At 34.4% G+C, this 15,066-nt stretch overlaps 1 long non-coding RNA gene and 1 pseudogene across 2 annotated transcripts; one reads left to right on the forward strand and one right to left on the reverse strand.

The window, feature by feature from the left end:
• The first annotated feature begins 7,147 nt into the window (after positions 1 to 7,147).
• Positions 7,148 to 9,283, forward strand: LOC147404988 (pentatricopeptide repeat-containing protein At5g27460-like; annotated as a pseudogene). The gene is made up of 2 exons (XR_015178029.1): positions 7,148 to 7,461; positions 8,131 to 9,283. The product of XR_015178029.1 is annotated as a pentatricopeptide repeat-containing protein At5g27460-like (transcript).
• Positions 9,284 to 10,304: 1,021 nt separating this feature from the next.
• LOC147404989 (uncharacterized) lies at positions 10,305 to 12,945 on the reverse strand. Its single transcript, XR_015178030.1, has 3 exons — positions 12,633 to 12,945; positions 12,268 to 12,323; positions 10,305 to 10,713 (listed from the first exon to the last, which is right to left on the reverse strand). It is a non-coding gene; the product is annotated as an uncharacterized LOC147404989 (long non-coding RNA).
• Between the last annotated feature and the right edge of the window lie 2,121 nt (positions 12,946 to 15,066).

Genomic DNA, 15,066 nt, shown 5'->3' on the forward strand with positions numbered 1-15,066 from the left:
ATTACACCCCAATTTCTTAAATTATTTATTACCCTCAATTAAATATTGAAATGCATTCTTCGAACGTCATAGAGGTTTGGCTCAAATTATAATCTCAACATAATTATAAAACATTATAACACTCGTTCAAACAATTTTAATAATTGTTTACAATAATGAATAGGTTCATATAAAATCCTAAACCTCAAAAAAATAGAAATCTAGAAAGGAAAAAAAAAAAACAGAGCTTCTATTGGCACCCAACTTTTACGTATTTTCAACCATTCACTTATTTCACTTCCTCACGTAGTGCGTGTGATGTGTGGGCGTTGCACGTGCCCCAAAACTAGTCCTTGGACAAAATCATGGTTTATGGAATGGGCAAAAGCCTAGATACGAACCCAATCCGCTGTCTACAGGGATACCCGATTATAATTTAATTTTTTTAATTGGATTGTAATAAGTAACTGTTGGGGTGCCAATAGCAGCTCTCTCGAGAAAGTCCCCCTAAACTGCCAAAATAATTTTCATGTGCAACTTATGCATTTGTGGAATTCCTTGACTAATAATGTGAAAACGTGAGTAGATATGAAATGAATCAGGATCAAGTTAGGTGTTCTATCTACATTATGGTTGGTTCAATACGCATCGGGTTCCTAATCTAGTCGTTTTCTATATGGAATGCAGCCCAATGTCTTTATTCTCCAATAAAAAGGTGTCACATAGACAATATGCTGCTATAGGAATGGGATACTGTTATGCATCACGACTCATATGAAATTACCATTTTTTTAATTTGTTATCAAACCATTTTATTAAATGTATTATATTTAATTTTTTTTTTAAATATATATAAATATTAACAAACAAAAAAAAAAACATTATATTTGATGGTTATTGAATTGATCATGAGGAGATATAATTGAATGATTAAGCTTTGTAGCCCTTAAAAAAAATCGAACCAAACCATTTTATCCGATGCCCACTCACCCATTGTGAAATACGCTAATAAACTTATTATAATACAATCCCATGGTATTGGCTCGACTAGTGGTTTGCTCCTTGTGGTCATGTGTTCAAAATTGAGTGATGTCTTGACTCACTTTCTTGCATGTTGGAAAACTTTCAAGACATGCGATCGTAAAGACTAGTACCATCTAAGAATATTTTATCAAATTTTTAAGAAAAAACAAACATGATAATAAATTTATTTACAGTTATTTTTGTATTTATGGAGTATAATTGAGTAATATTTATGATTATTACTAAAAAGAGACAATCCTCACTATCCACGTTGTACGCTTAACTGGGCCCACTAACCATTGATACATTCAAACCCTCCCTTGCTAAACTTAAAGGGAAAAAAGTCTACATAGATCTTAGATTTGAGTAATAAAAGAAATTGATCAAATAACTAAGAATAAACATGATAAATTATCAATTTTTTTAGAGTCGTGATTTTCTTACTCGATTGTCTTCACGTGGTCAGTACTTGGCTGACATAGTAAGGGCACAGAACCATAGGTCGTTTTCTTTGGGATACACAAGAAAAAAGATTTATGATTTTGTGCCATCGTCACGTGAGTCGAGTAGACTGATTGAAAAAAATCGAGACAAAAAATCATTAGCCAATTTTTTATAAGCATCTTTTTATTTCTGAACAAAGGATGTCGAGGAAATCTGCCTTAAGACAGAAGAAGAGATAAAATCTAAACTTAGAAGTTCTCAGCTATGTAAAAATTCATCCAAAAAGACAAAAGATATTCAAATAATCATTTTTTGAAGAGAGTGCTCCTCTCATGCAAAGATTCAAAGATTCCTTTCTTATTCCAAATTCTATGGTACACAACAAATTAAAGGAGTAAGATGCCACGGAATACTCTTTCTTTACTATAAATCCTTAATCTACACTTTGAAACAATACTGTAATGGTAGTAGGAAAAAAGAAGAAAAGAATACCAAATAATTATCAAATCTAATCATTGATTGTCATTGATCAATTAGAATGAATGTTATCTATGGATCTATCTAATTGTTTAGCGACCCCAAAAAGTATTACAAAACTCTTTTCTAAGATTTTAAGCCTTACAAAGGGTAGTTTCGCTCAAATGGATCACCACATCAACAATCCAACATCACAACCCTCTAAATTTCATCGAAAAACTTAGATAATCAAAAAAGAAAAAAAAAATTCACTCAAGATTGATCCAAGGTTTTCAAAATGGATAACTACCAAGATTCTAACAGACTCCCAAACTTAAAATTAAAATTCAATGGTAAAAAAAAAATTGTGATTTTTTTTTCGAAAGTTCATAGAATTTTGTCCTCTACAACCTTGAAGCATCGAATCATGGTTATTGATGCCAAAATGTGAACCCAAGGACCCTTTGTAAGGGTGAAATCCTTACTAACTTAGTAAGGCTAGTCAGACTCAAAAATATTTTGTAAGACATGTCTTATGATCTCTTTTTCTTGCAAAAATAATGGCAATTTCACTAGGCCTTCAGGTTTGTGTGTCGGGTTATGATCAAACTCAAACTCACCCTCATTTATTCTTATCACCTAGTCTACAGACAATAAACAAAAATGGAAGAGAGAGAGAGATCAAATTGCAAATGGCTTTGGCTCTAACACATACCCCCAAAGACATATCTTTTATTTACACTAGTTGACATTCATGCTTTCATACAAATGTAGAAAGATTGAGATGGTCACTTTATACAGGAATGAATGATGTAATTAAATAAAATAATATATATATATATATATATATATATATATATATATATATATATATAATAAAATAAATTTGCAAGTGTGATGATCTTCTCAGGTATTCTACAATTATAAATATGCAGCATTATATCGAAATGAGTAAATCATAAAATAATAAACATGCAGGTATACCATCTCACGGTTACCATCCTAATTGCATTTCATGATCTATTGCACAGTGCTCAAATACATTATAAACTTAGAAATTCCTCAATACAAGTACATACAATCGAAAATTCCAATCTTGATTCCAACTAATCAAAAATCTTATGCTCAATTCTTAACAATCACAACTTTCATTTTCGATTTCAAATTTGAATTTATATATATATATATATATATATATATGGAGCGGTTTAACAACCCTAAAGTTTGTCAAACATTTTTCAAACACATGGATTAGAAGCTTTGGAATATGCTGATTTTTTATGAGGATAATCTCTATGATGAGGAGATCATCCTCACCAAAAATCAGCCTATCCAAAACTTCTAACCCCATCAAAAGTGATTTACCAAAATTGGACGGTCCATGATTCTTCAATTTGTAAATTAGGGTTAGAAATTTCAAAAATGAGTTGATTTTTTGCGAGGATGATCTCTTCACCGTAGAGATCATCCTCACAAAAAATCAGCTCATTCCAAAGTTTCTAACCTATGTGTTTGAAAAATGTTTGGCAAACTTTAGGGTTACTGAACCGCTCCCATATATATATATGGGAAATGTTTGGCACCAAACATTTTGGTGAACCATTTTTATCCTACATAGGTTAGAAGTTTTGGAATGGGTTGATTTTTGGTGATGATGATCTCTATGGTGAGGAGATCATCCTCACCAAAAATCAGCCCATTCCAAAACTTCTAACCCCATCAAAAATGGTTTACAAAAAATAGACGGTCCACGAATTTTCAACTTGTAAACATGGGGGCAAGAAATTTTGGAATGGGTTGATTTTTGGTGAGGATGATCTTCTAATCACAGAGATCATCCTCGCCAAAAATCAACCTATTCTAAAACTTCTAATCCATGTAGGACAAAAATGATTGGCCAAAATATTTGGTTATGAACGGGACTATATATATATATATGGGTCGGGTTCCATAGACCCCCATTACAACTCACATTACGATACACTGTTTTGTCTTATATGGGCAAAAATGTTTGGAATGGGCTGATTTTTTGTGAGGATGATCTTTATAGTGAGGAGATCATCCTTGACAAAAATCAGCTCATTATGAAACTTCTAGCCCCATGTTTACAAGTTGAAAATTTTTAGATTGTCCATTTTTCGTAAATCAATTTTGATGAGGTTAGAAGTTTTGGAATGTGATGATTTTTTGCAAGGATGATCCCCTCATCACAGAGATCATTTTCACAAAAAATCAGCTCATTCCAAATATTTTTGCCCATATAAGACAAATACTGTGTCGCAATGTGAGTCGTAGGAACCCCACCCTATATATACATATATATATATATATATATATATATATGGTCCCGTTCAACACCCTAAGCTTTACCACACACTTTAACAAACGTGTTTTATCTTACATGGGTTAGAAGTTTTGGAATGGGCTGATTTTTGGTGAGGATGATCTCTATGGTGAGGAGATCATCCTCACCAAAAATCATCTCATTCCAAAACTTCTAACCCCATCAAAAATGGTTTACAAAAAATGGACGGTCCACAATTTTTCAACGTGTAAACATGAGACTAAACATTTCGGAATGGGCTGATTTTTGGGGAGGATGATCTTCTAATCATAGAGATCATCATCACCAAAAATCAGCCCATTACAAAACTTCTAACCCATGTAGGACAAAAAACGTTTGTTAAAATGTTCAACACCCTAAGTTTTACCACACACTTTAACAAACATTTTTTGTCCTACATGGGTTAGAAGTTTTGGAATGGGCTGATTTTTGGTGATGATGATCTCTATGATTATAAGATCATCCTCCTCAAAAATCAGCCCATTCCAAAATGTTTAGCCCCATGTTTACACGTTGAAAAATTGTGGACCGTCCATTTTTTGTAAACCATTTTTGATGGGGTTAGAAGTTTTGGAATGAGATGATTTTTGGTGAGGATGATCTCCTCACCATAGAGATCATCCTCACCAAAAATCAGCCCATTCCAAAACTTCTAACCCATGTAAGACAAAACACATTTGTTAAAGTGTGTGGTAAAGCTTAGGGTGCTGAACGGGACCCTATATATAGGGAAATGTTCAGCAACAAACATTTTGGCAAAATATTTTTTCAAAACATTAGTTAGAGTTTTTGGAATGGGTTGATTTTTGGTGAAGATGATCTCTACAGTGAGGAGATCATCATCACCAAAAATTAGCCCATTCCAAAACTTCTAACCCCATCAAAAATGGTTTACAAAAAATGGAAGGTCCATGATTTTTCAACTTGTAAACTGGGGCTAAAAGTTTTGGAATGGGCTGATTTTTGGTGAGGATGATCTCCTCACCGTAGAGATCATTCTCACCAAAAATCAGCGCACTCCAAAACCTCTAACCCATGTTTTGCCAAAATGTTTGTTGCTGAACATTTCCCTATATATATATATATGTCCCATTCAGCAACAAACATTTTGGCAAAACATTTTTCAAAACATAGATTAGAGGTTTTGAAATGGGCTGATTTTTGGTGAGGATGATATCTACGGTGAGGAGATCATCATCATCACCAAAAATCAGCCCAATCCAAAACTTCTAACCCCATCAAAAGTGGTTTACAAAAAATGGCGGTCCACGATTTTTCAACTTGTAAACTGGGGCTAGAAGTTTTGGAATTGGCTGATTTTTAGTGAGGATGATCTCCTCACCGTAGAGATCATCCTCACCAAAAATCAGCCCATTCCAAAACCTCTAACTCATATTTTGAAAAATGTTTTGCCAATATATATATATATATATAGGATGGCGTTATTTCAACCCCTATTACGACTCACATTGCAACACACCGTTTGTCTTATATGGACAAAAATGTTTAGAATGGGCTGATTTTTTGTGAGGATGATCTCTGTGATGAGAGGATCATTCTGGCAAAAAATCATCCCATTCCAAAACTTCTAACCCCATCAAAATTGATTTACAAAAATTGGACGATCTAAATTTTTTCAAATTGTAAACATGGGGCTAGAAGTTTCATAATGAGATGATTTTTGGCAAGGATGATCTCCTCACCATAGAGATCATCCTCACAAAAAATCAGCCCATTCCAAACATTTTTGCCCATATAAGACAAAACGGTGTGTCGCAATGTGAGTCGTAATGTGAATCTACGGAACCCGACCCATATATATATATATATATATATATATATATATATATATATATATAGATAGAGAGAGAGAGAGAGAGAGTGTGTGTGTGTGTGTGATCCAATGAAAAGTATATATATATAGGTCCTGTTCCTCACCCTAAGCTTTACCCTACATTTTAACAAACGTGTTTTGTTCTACAAGTTTTGGAATGGGCTGATTTTTGGTGAGGATGATCTCTATGGTGAGGAGATCATCCTCACCAAAAATCAGCTCATTCTAAAACTTCTAACCCCATAAAAAAATGGTTTACAAAAGATGGACGATCCACAATTTTTCAACTTGTAAACATAGGGCTAAAAATTTCGGAATGGGCTGATTTTTGGTAAGAATGATTTTCTAATCATAGAGATCATCCTCACCAAAAATCAGCCCATTCCAAAACTTCTAACCCATGTAGGACAAAACACGTTTGTTAAAGTGTAGGGTAAAGCTTAGGGTGTTGAACATTTCCCATATATATATATATAGGGAAATGTTCAGCACCCTAAGTTTTCCCACACACTTTAACAAACGTTTTTTGTCCTACATGGGTTATAAGTTTTGGAATGGACTGATTTTTGGTGAGGATGATCTCTATGATTAGAAGATCATCCTCCCCAAAAATCAGCTCATTCCAAAATGTTTAGCCCCATGTTTACACGTTAAAAAATCGTGGACCGTCCATTTTTTGTAAATCATTTTTGATAGGGTTAGAAGTTTTGGAATGAGCTGATTTTTGGTGAGGATGATCTCCTCACCATAGAGATCATCCTCACCAAAAATCAGCCCATTCCAAAACTTCTAACCCATGTAAGACAAAACACGTTTGTTAAAGTGTGTGGTAAAACTTAGGGTGCTGAACGGGACCCATATATATATATATATATATATATATATATATAGGGGAGGGATCAGTAGACAAAATTTGGGACAAAGATCCATACAAATTATATGGATCGTTAGATCACGATAGATCTAACGGCGCATATCTATTTAATAGATTAATAACCCACGTGTGATTTTTCTAACTTAAAAATTTTTTAAATTGTAAACGCCTCCCCGAGCCAAAACCTCATCTCTTCTCCTTCATTTAAAATTTCTCTAACTCAAAACCCTTTTCTCTTCTCTCTTCTATCTTCTCCTTCTTTTCAGATTTCTCTAACTCAAACCCTTCTCTTCTCCTTCGTTTCAGATTTCTCTCTTCTCTCTTCTCCTCGTTTTACCTCAAATCCTAACTCTCTTCCTCTCTATTGCGACGACGATAACGAACTGCCGTTCCTCTGCGACACTCTGACCTCAACGACAATGACGGACAAGATCTACTCTCCTCAACAAATCCTAACTACAATAACAACAAGAATCAAACAAAATAATATATTTCTTCTCTTTTCAGGTTCGATTTCTTACCAGATTTTAGGGTTTACGCTTGAATCATCTGAAATTTTCTTATTTTTATTCTGGAGATAATTGATTTAAGAACTAGGGTTTCATGAACATTAGTTTGTTCTAATTTCATTTTCCACATTCAGATTTCAGGTTCTATATTGATTTGTAGGTTTGCAAGGATACATCGGGAATAATCCTGGTGGTATGAATGTTAGAAAGCAAAAATGATTTGCAGCATGTTATATAAATACGTATGTATCTATGTACAGCCACTCAAATTTTGGTGTCGAACCACTTCGACTCCATCTTCTCTCATTATAATTGTAAAGATTTTTGGAGTTGTCTTCTACGTTTTATATCATTTTGTTTAGTTACTTTTGGGTCCATTAATTTTTGTTTTCTTATGTGCTCAATTCAAGTCTCTGTAATGGGACCATGCTAGTAACAAAATATGGAAATCACCAAGCACGACCCAAGTAGTCCCACCATTTTCTTATATTCAGGGGTCTCTTTGTTATTTTCTGGTCACACTTGTTAAATATTTTGCAGTTTGTGACTTTTGTATCGAAGGTTTTGCGACAGTTGAACAAACTGTGTACTTGGTGCATATTGTTATTCAATAAAAACAATTGGGCACTATCAGATACATGACCTAAACATGGTATCTGTAATGCAGATACTAACATGGATGGAAGCGAACAGTTTCTGGATGTCAGCAGTGGATCATGCCATCAGATTGCAGCTGATCATCAAAGTCCATAGTTTAGCAGACGCTAAAGAGTACTTTGAGAATTTACTTGACACTACTTCTCAAAAAGTTACATGTCTCCCTCTTCTTCATTCTTATGTAAAAGAAAGAGACAGAGAAAAAGCCGAGGCTCTCATGTTGAAGCTGCAGGGCTTGGGGTTGAATGCGAATCCTCATCTGTTCAATGAGATGATGAAGCTCTATTTGGCTATGGGCCAGTTTGAGAAAGTACCCTTTGTGATCTGACAGATGAAGCAAAACAGGATTCCCTAAAATGTTCTCTCTTACAACCTTTGGATGAGTGCATGTGGCGAGGTCTCGGGTTGCATCTGCAGAGTCGGTCTTTGAGGAAATGGTGAATGACAAGAACGTTGAAATGGGTTGGAGCGCCAACTCTACGTTAGCCAACATCTACACAAGAAATGGACTTGTCGACAAGGCCATTGAAGCCCTCAAAACTGCAGAACAAAAGTTATCAACCCAGAAGGGGCTTTTTTTTTTCTCATTACTCTCTATGCCAATTTGAAATACAAGGATGGAGTTCTTCGGCTTTGGGAAGCCAGTAAAGCAGTTTCAGGAAGAATTACTTGTGCCAATTACATGTGCATATTGTCGTGTTTGGTAAAAATTGGTGATATTGAGGAAGCAGAGAAGGTCTTTAGGTCATGGGAGTCTGAATGTGGAAAGTATGACATTAGGGTTTCTAATGTTCTTCTAGGTGCGTATGTGAGGAACAGATGGATGGACAAAGCTGAGTTGTTACATCTCCATACCTTGGAGAAAGGAGGGTGTCCAAATTATAAGACGTGGGAGATTCTTATGGAGGGATGGGTGAAAAGCAATAAGATGGATGAAGCTATTGATGCCATGAAGAAAGGATTTTCTTGCTTCTGTCTAGAATATTAATCTCAATTTTAGTTTTTGATTCAGTAGAATGTGATTTGTTGAGCTGCGTTTTTCATACGTGGGTTCTTAGAAAGACTGGCATTTGTGGGTTAAACCGATAATTTTATAGCAAAAACAACCACAATTTGACTTCTGATCAAATATTACACATTCAAAAAAGTCACAATAAATTATTTAAGCTACGAATGTTGACGTTGGAATATCATCTGGGTTCAATCACGATAGCATGAGATGTGATATGAACCACTTTGGATCCCTTAATATACATGCAATTGATGGCATGATGTTCCTGACACATCGAGGCCTTGACAGGAACCAAATAGAGGTGTTTAATTGGAGTCTCGCATAAGAAAGAAATTGTTTTTGAGGTAATGTTAAGTAGGTAACTCGGATTGATTGCAATACATTGGCATCCTCGTTCAATAATCGCTTTAAAGTGATGCAGCTTGAATTCGAGGAAACAGACTCTTACAAGGAGAGCATTACAAAACTCTCTCTCTCTCTCAACTCTAGCAGCATTTTCTCATGAAACAAATCATCTTCCCTACCAAAAAACGTATCAATTGACTAATGAGATCCGGCTTAAAAAATATGTTTTTGATTCCTTTCAAATCTTATATGATATTATGTGGAACCAGAAGCTACATCTTGACAGAACTTCTGGAATCATGGGGCCTCCAAAAACACTACACGTCACCTGATTTATTTGCTTATGGTTTAAAACAGAGGCAATCAGGAGTTTTTGGGTGCTTTATGGCATTTTATAAAATAAAAAAAAAAATCTCAAAATCACTTTTTTTTTTACTTAATTATATTAAATCAAATTAATAAGAGTAACATTTGAATTTTATGGCATTTGATGGACTTACCACCCAGCCACCACAGAACTCAAAAGTCTGATGTGTGGGCAGTTTGTAGTTTATAGCCTATAGCATGCCATGTACCATTTCATACTTTATGGTCTAATGTGTAACCTAAACCTTTAACATATGTTGGCGATGGAACTCCAAAAAGTGTTTTCAAGCTTTGTTTACATGTACTATTTTTCATATATAGCTTGTGTGGAACTCCTAACGTATGAATAGGTCTCTGTTTAACTGATACAGGAGAAGAAACTCTACTCAAGGGAATCTCTTCATGGCAGAACATATTGTTGAGCTAAACTCAAATTATATGTCGGATATTATAATATCTGATGATAAAAACCAGTAGTTCGATTGCAATATGGAACAAACAAGACAAGAGACTCTTAATTGCAATACTTAGGGAGAAGGCTTTTCCACAGAATCTATATAATTACTTGTCAGAAAAAAAACAAAAAAACAAAAACAAAAACAAGAATCCAGCATCTGTATAACTGACTGTGCACAGACCAAAACTTTGGAGTCATCAAATCAACTACTTATTTGGCAAAAAGGACAATTGTAGTGTAATAATAAGTCCTCATCTTCGGGAAAGTTTGGACTAGAGGTAGACCACGAAGAAACAAAATAGTGCAAACAAGATCACATGGAAGACATGGTTTGAGCCCTGCTGGATGATGCTTCTGTTCAACCTTCTCATGTTGTTCTTCACCCCTGCTTGAGCTTTAATCAACGTCATTTGCTGTTTAAAGAACCAGAACCAGAAAACTGTCAGAAAGCGATCTATCTTTTCCAAACCAAGGCAATGTACTACTAAAGTGGTGGACACAGGTTCCACATATGGATATTTGATGTCCAATATCTCTACATGCAAGAGCCATGCTTACAATTAGGTATTTCAGATATTTTTTTTATAAGTAGGTATTTCATACTTGATATCAGTAGATGATAATTGTTATTGTTTTTTAATAAATAAAATTTTATTAGAAAAAAGAGAGAGATAGGGAGGTTGAAGAGACCATCCGATACAAGGACCTCATCAAAGGGGTTGACAATAACTAACAGATAAATTATAAATTCTCTCACATCTAATAAGGAGGTCTTCAAAAAGTACCCCTTTAAATTCTTTGAAGATCTTTCCCCCAAAAAAACAAAAGACCCAAAATAGAAATGATTTAACTTCTAGAATGATTGCTCTTACCCTCAAATATGTGATTATTCTTTTCCTTCCTCAAACTGCAACAAATTGCAAATGAGATGAGACTTTGTTGATTGTCTAGATAAGAAGATAGCTTTCATGGCTGGACCTTTTTGGCATGAGCCAAACTGTTTTGTTTATCACTTCTCTCGTCTTAATCTTTGTTCTATCAGTTTCTTATCTAGTTTCACGTGCAGCTCATAAGTTTTAACTGACATAGCGAAACCATCAGTTTTTACTGGACATTCCACTTCATGAATGTTATTAATAAATTCACACTCCCATACTTGGCCATGATTCTACTTATTCTACAGCCCTGGACTCCAACACCTTCCTTCATAACTCTAATTTTATATTGAAGTCCTTTCTAGTTTAATCGACTAATACAACAAATAATATACACCAAAGTACATTCCCTTGAATATAGGAAGTTAGTGAATCTATAACTATCAATCCCTGATGTAAACCAATTGTAATTGGAAACTCATTTGTCTTCTCTCCATTTGTTCTTTCACTAGTTACAACTCTTCCATACATGTCCTCAATTATCAAGTATATCCATTCAGGACATATTTCTTTCCTAATGCCAACCAAATTAACTTTGTACGTCTCTATCATTTGCAAGTAGAAAATTTGTTGTGGTTAATCTACCTAGCATAAAATAGGTTACCAGATATATTAGTTTTTTGCCTTTAACTTCGTTCAATCCCTCTTTCCCATAATTTCATAGCGTGACTCATAAACTTAATACCTTGATAGTTAATACAACTCTGTATGTGTCCTTTATTCTTATACATAGGTGTTACTATTCTTTTTCTCCATTCAACAGACGTCTTTTTAGTCTTTTAATTATTATTGAATAGCTCAGTTACCCTCCCTAATTCAAAGTAGCCAAACAAATACTATTTTCTTGGACTAGTTTATTTATCCATATTCATCAAGCTTGTTGCAAGAACCACTTTTGTTACCAATAAAAATAAGATTTTCCTGCCCCGAGCAGATGCAGAAACCAAATAAATATATAGTAAGGCAATGGACAACAATAGGAGATATACTTGTTATGTATCAATCAGGAAACAAACAGAGTTAGAAGGTTACCAACTGAGTAATAAAGTCATCTGGTACTTTGCTTCTGACTCTATCTCTTGAGCTACCTGCAATGCCATATTCGAATAAGAACTCATTGAAAGAGGAATTAGTCTAGCAAGAAGATTAATAACCTAAGAATGACTCTATATGATTATTTCAAAGTTTTCTGCAAACAAATTATGATTTATTTCCCGATGAATATTTTTTTTTTTGTGAGGGAGAGTGAGGGACCTAAAAGAATATTTTTTGTCAGATTTAGGAGATACCCAGTTGTGCAACATTAAGTTTCATTTTCAGTAACCTAAAAATCAGCTTTTTTTAATAGGAGAAATTAGTTTGTTAAGAAGAGTTCCTCATAGATAACAAATCAATACCCATATGGCAGAGATGAAGAAGACGACATTGATATGGGTCGCAGAGATGTAGAAGGAGTGGTAATCTTCGCCTGCACGTCTTCGTCTTCTTCGTCGCAACGGATGGAACGTTAGTGAGTCGTTGTCGTCGCAATAGTGAAAAAGGGGGTTAGGGTTTGAGTTACAAAAGGTAAAACTAGGAGAAGAGAGAAGAGAGAAGAGATGAGAGAAATCTGATATGCGTTTAGATTTAGGGTTTGAGTTAGAGAAGGCAAAACGAAGGAGAAGAGAGAAGAGAGGAGAGAGGAGAGAAATCTGTGATTTTGATTGTGTTCGGGGAGGCGTTAAAAATTTTAAAAATTTTAAGTTAGAGAAATCACACGTGGGTTATTAATCTGTTAAATAGATCTGCGCCGTTCGATCTATCGTGATCCAACGATCCATATAATTTGTATGGATCTTTGTCCCAAATTTTGTCTATTGATCCCTTCCCATATATATATATACACATATATATATATATATGGGTCGGTTCCTGCGACACACATATAGACAACGTGTTTGTCTTATATGGGCAAAAATGTTTGGAATGGGCTGATATTTTGTGAGGATGATCTCTGTGATGAGGGGATCATCCTGGCAAAAAATCATCCCATTTCAAAACTTGTAACCCCATCAAAATTGATTTACAAAAATGGGACGGTCTATAATTTTTCAACAAAAATTGGACGGTCTAGAAGTTTCATAATGAGCTGATTTTTGGCAAGGATGGTCTCCTCACCATAAAGATCATCCTCACAAAAAATCAGCCCATTCCAAACATTTTTGCCCATATAAGACAAAACACGTTGTCTATATGTGTGTCGAAATGGTTGTCGTTTGAACTTGACCCTATATATATATATATATATCAAGGCCAACTTTTTGGTAAAACATTTTTCAAAACACGAGTTTAGAAGTTTTGGAATGGGCTGATTTTTGGTGAGGATGATCTCTACGGTGAGGAGATCATCATCACCAAAAATCAGCCCATTCCAAAACTTCTAACCCCATCAAAAATAGTTTTCAAAAAATGGACGGTCCATGATTTTTCAACTTGTAAACATGGGTTAGAAGTTTTGGAATGGGCTGATTTTTGGTGAGGATGATCTCCTCACCATAGAGATCATTCTCACCAAAAATCAGCCCATTCCAAAACTTCTAACTCATGTTTTGAAAAATGTTTTGTCAAAAAGTTGTCCCTTGAACGTGACCCATATATATATGGGTGGCGTTCAAGGGCCAACTTTTTGGCAAAACATTTTTCAAAACATGAGTTAGAAGTTTTGGAATGTGCTGATTTTTGGTGAGAATGATCTCTATGGTGAGGAGATCATCCTCACCAAAAATCAGCCCATTCCAAAACTTCTAACCCATCAAAAATAGTTTACAAAAAATGGACGGTCCACGATTTTTCAACTTATAAACATGGGTTAGAAGTTTTGGAATGGGCTGATTTTTGGTGAGGATGATCTCTTCACCCATTCCAAAACTTCTAACTCATGTTTTGAAAAATGTTTTGCCAAAAAGTTGGCCCTTGAACGTGACCCTCTCTCTCTCTCTCTCTCTCTCTATATATATATATATATAGGGTCCCGTTCAGCACCCTAAGCTTTACCACACATTTTGACAAACGTGTTTTGTCTTACATGGGTTAGAAGTTTTGGAATGAGCTGATTTTTTGTGAGGATGATCTCTATGGTAAGGAGATCATCCTCACCAAAAATCAGCTCATTCCAAAACTTCTAACCCCATCAAAAATGGTTTACAAAAAATGGACGGTCCACGATTTTTCAACGTGTAAACATGGGGCTAAAAATTTCAGAATGGGCTGATTTTTGGGGAGGATGATCTTCTAATCATAGAGATCATCCTCACCAAAAATCAGCCATTCCAAAACTTCTAACCCATGTAGGACAAAAAACGTTTGTTTAAAATGTGTGGTAAAACTTAGGGTGCTGAACATTTCCCATATATATATATAGAAAGATAGAGAGAGAGAGAGAGAGAGAGAGAGAGAGAGAGAGAGAGAGAGAGAGAGAGAGTGTGTGTGATCCAATGAAAATATACTTTCAAAATAAGGTGTCTTAATAGTTTTTGAAATTAATACTCTACCAAAATTATTATGAAAATCAATTTATTTTGAATTGATTTTTTCTTTTTTATTCTACAATATTAAAATATTAGATGAAATATATAAAAAGAATTATTCTACAATTTGATAAATGAATTTTGATTTTAAATCATAATAAATTTGAAATTAATTATCAAAATTTAAATAAAACAAATTTCATTGAAAATTATACTATGGATTTGAAATTATAAATTTCCTACCTTTGCAATTGGATTTTTAGTGATCCTACGATATTAAAATAATTATTTTAACTATTTCTTTTGGTAATTTGATAAAATATTT

Source organism: Akebia trifoliata, chromosome 4, assembly GCF_017979445.1.
Source record: "Akebia trifoliata isolate Shusen 1 chromosome 4, ASM1797944v1, whole genome shotgun sequence".
In the NCBI taxonomy this organism is placed as follows: domain Eukaryota; kingdom Viridiplantae; phylum Streptophyta; class Magnoliopsida; order Ranunculales; family Lardizabalaceae; genus Akebia; species Akebia trifoliata.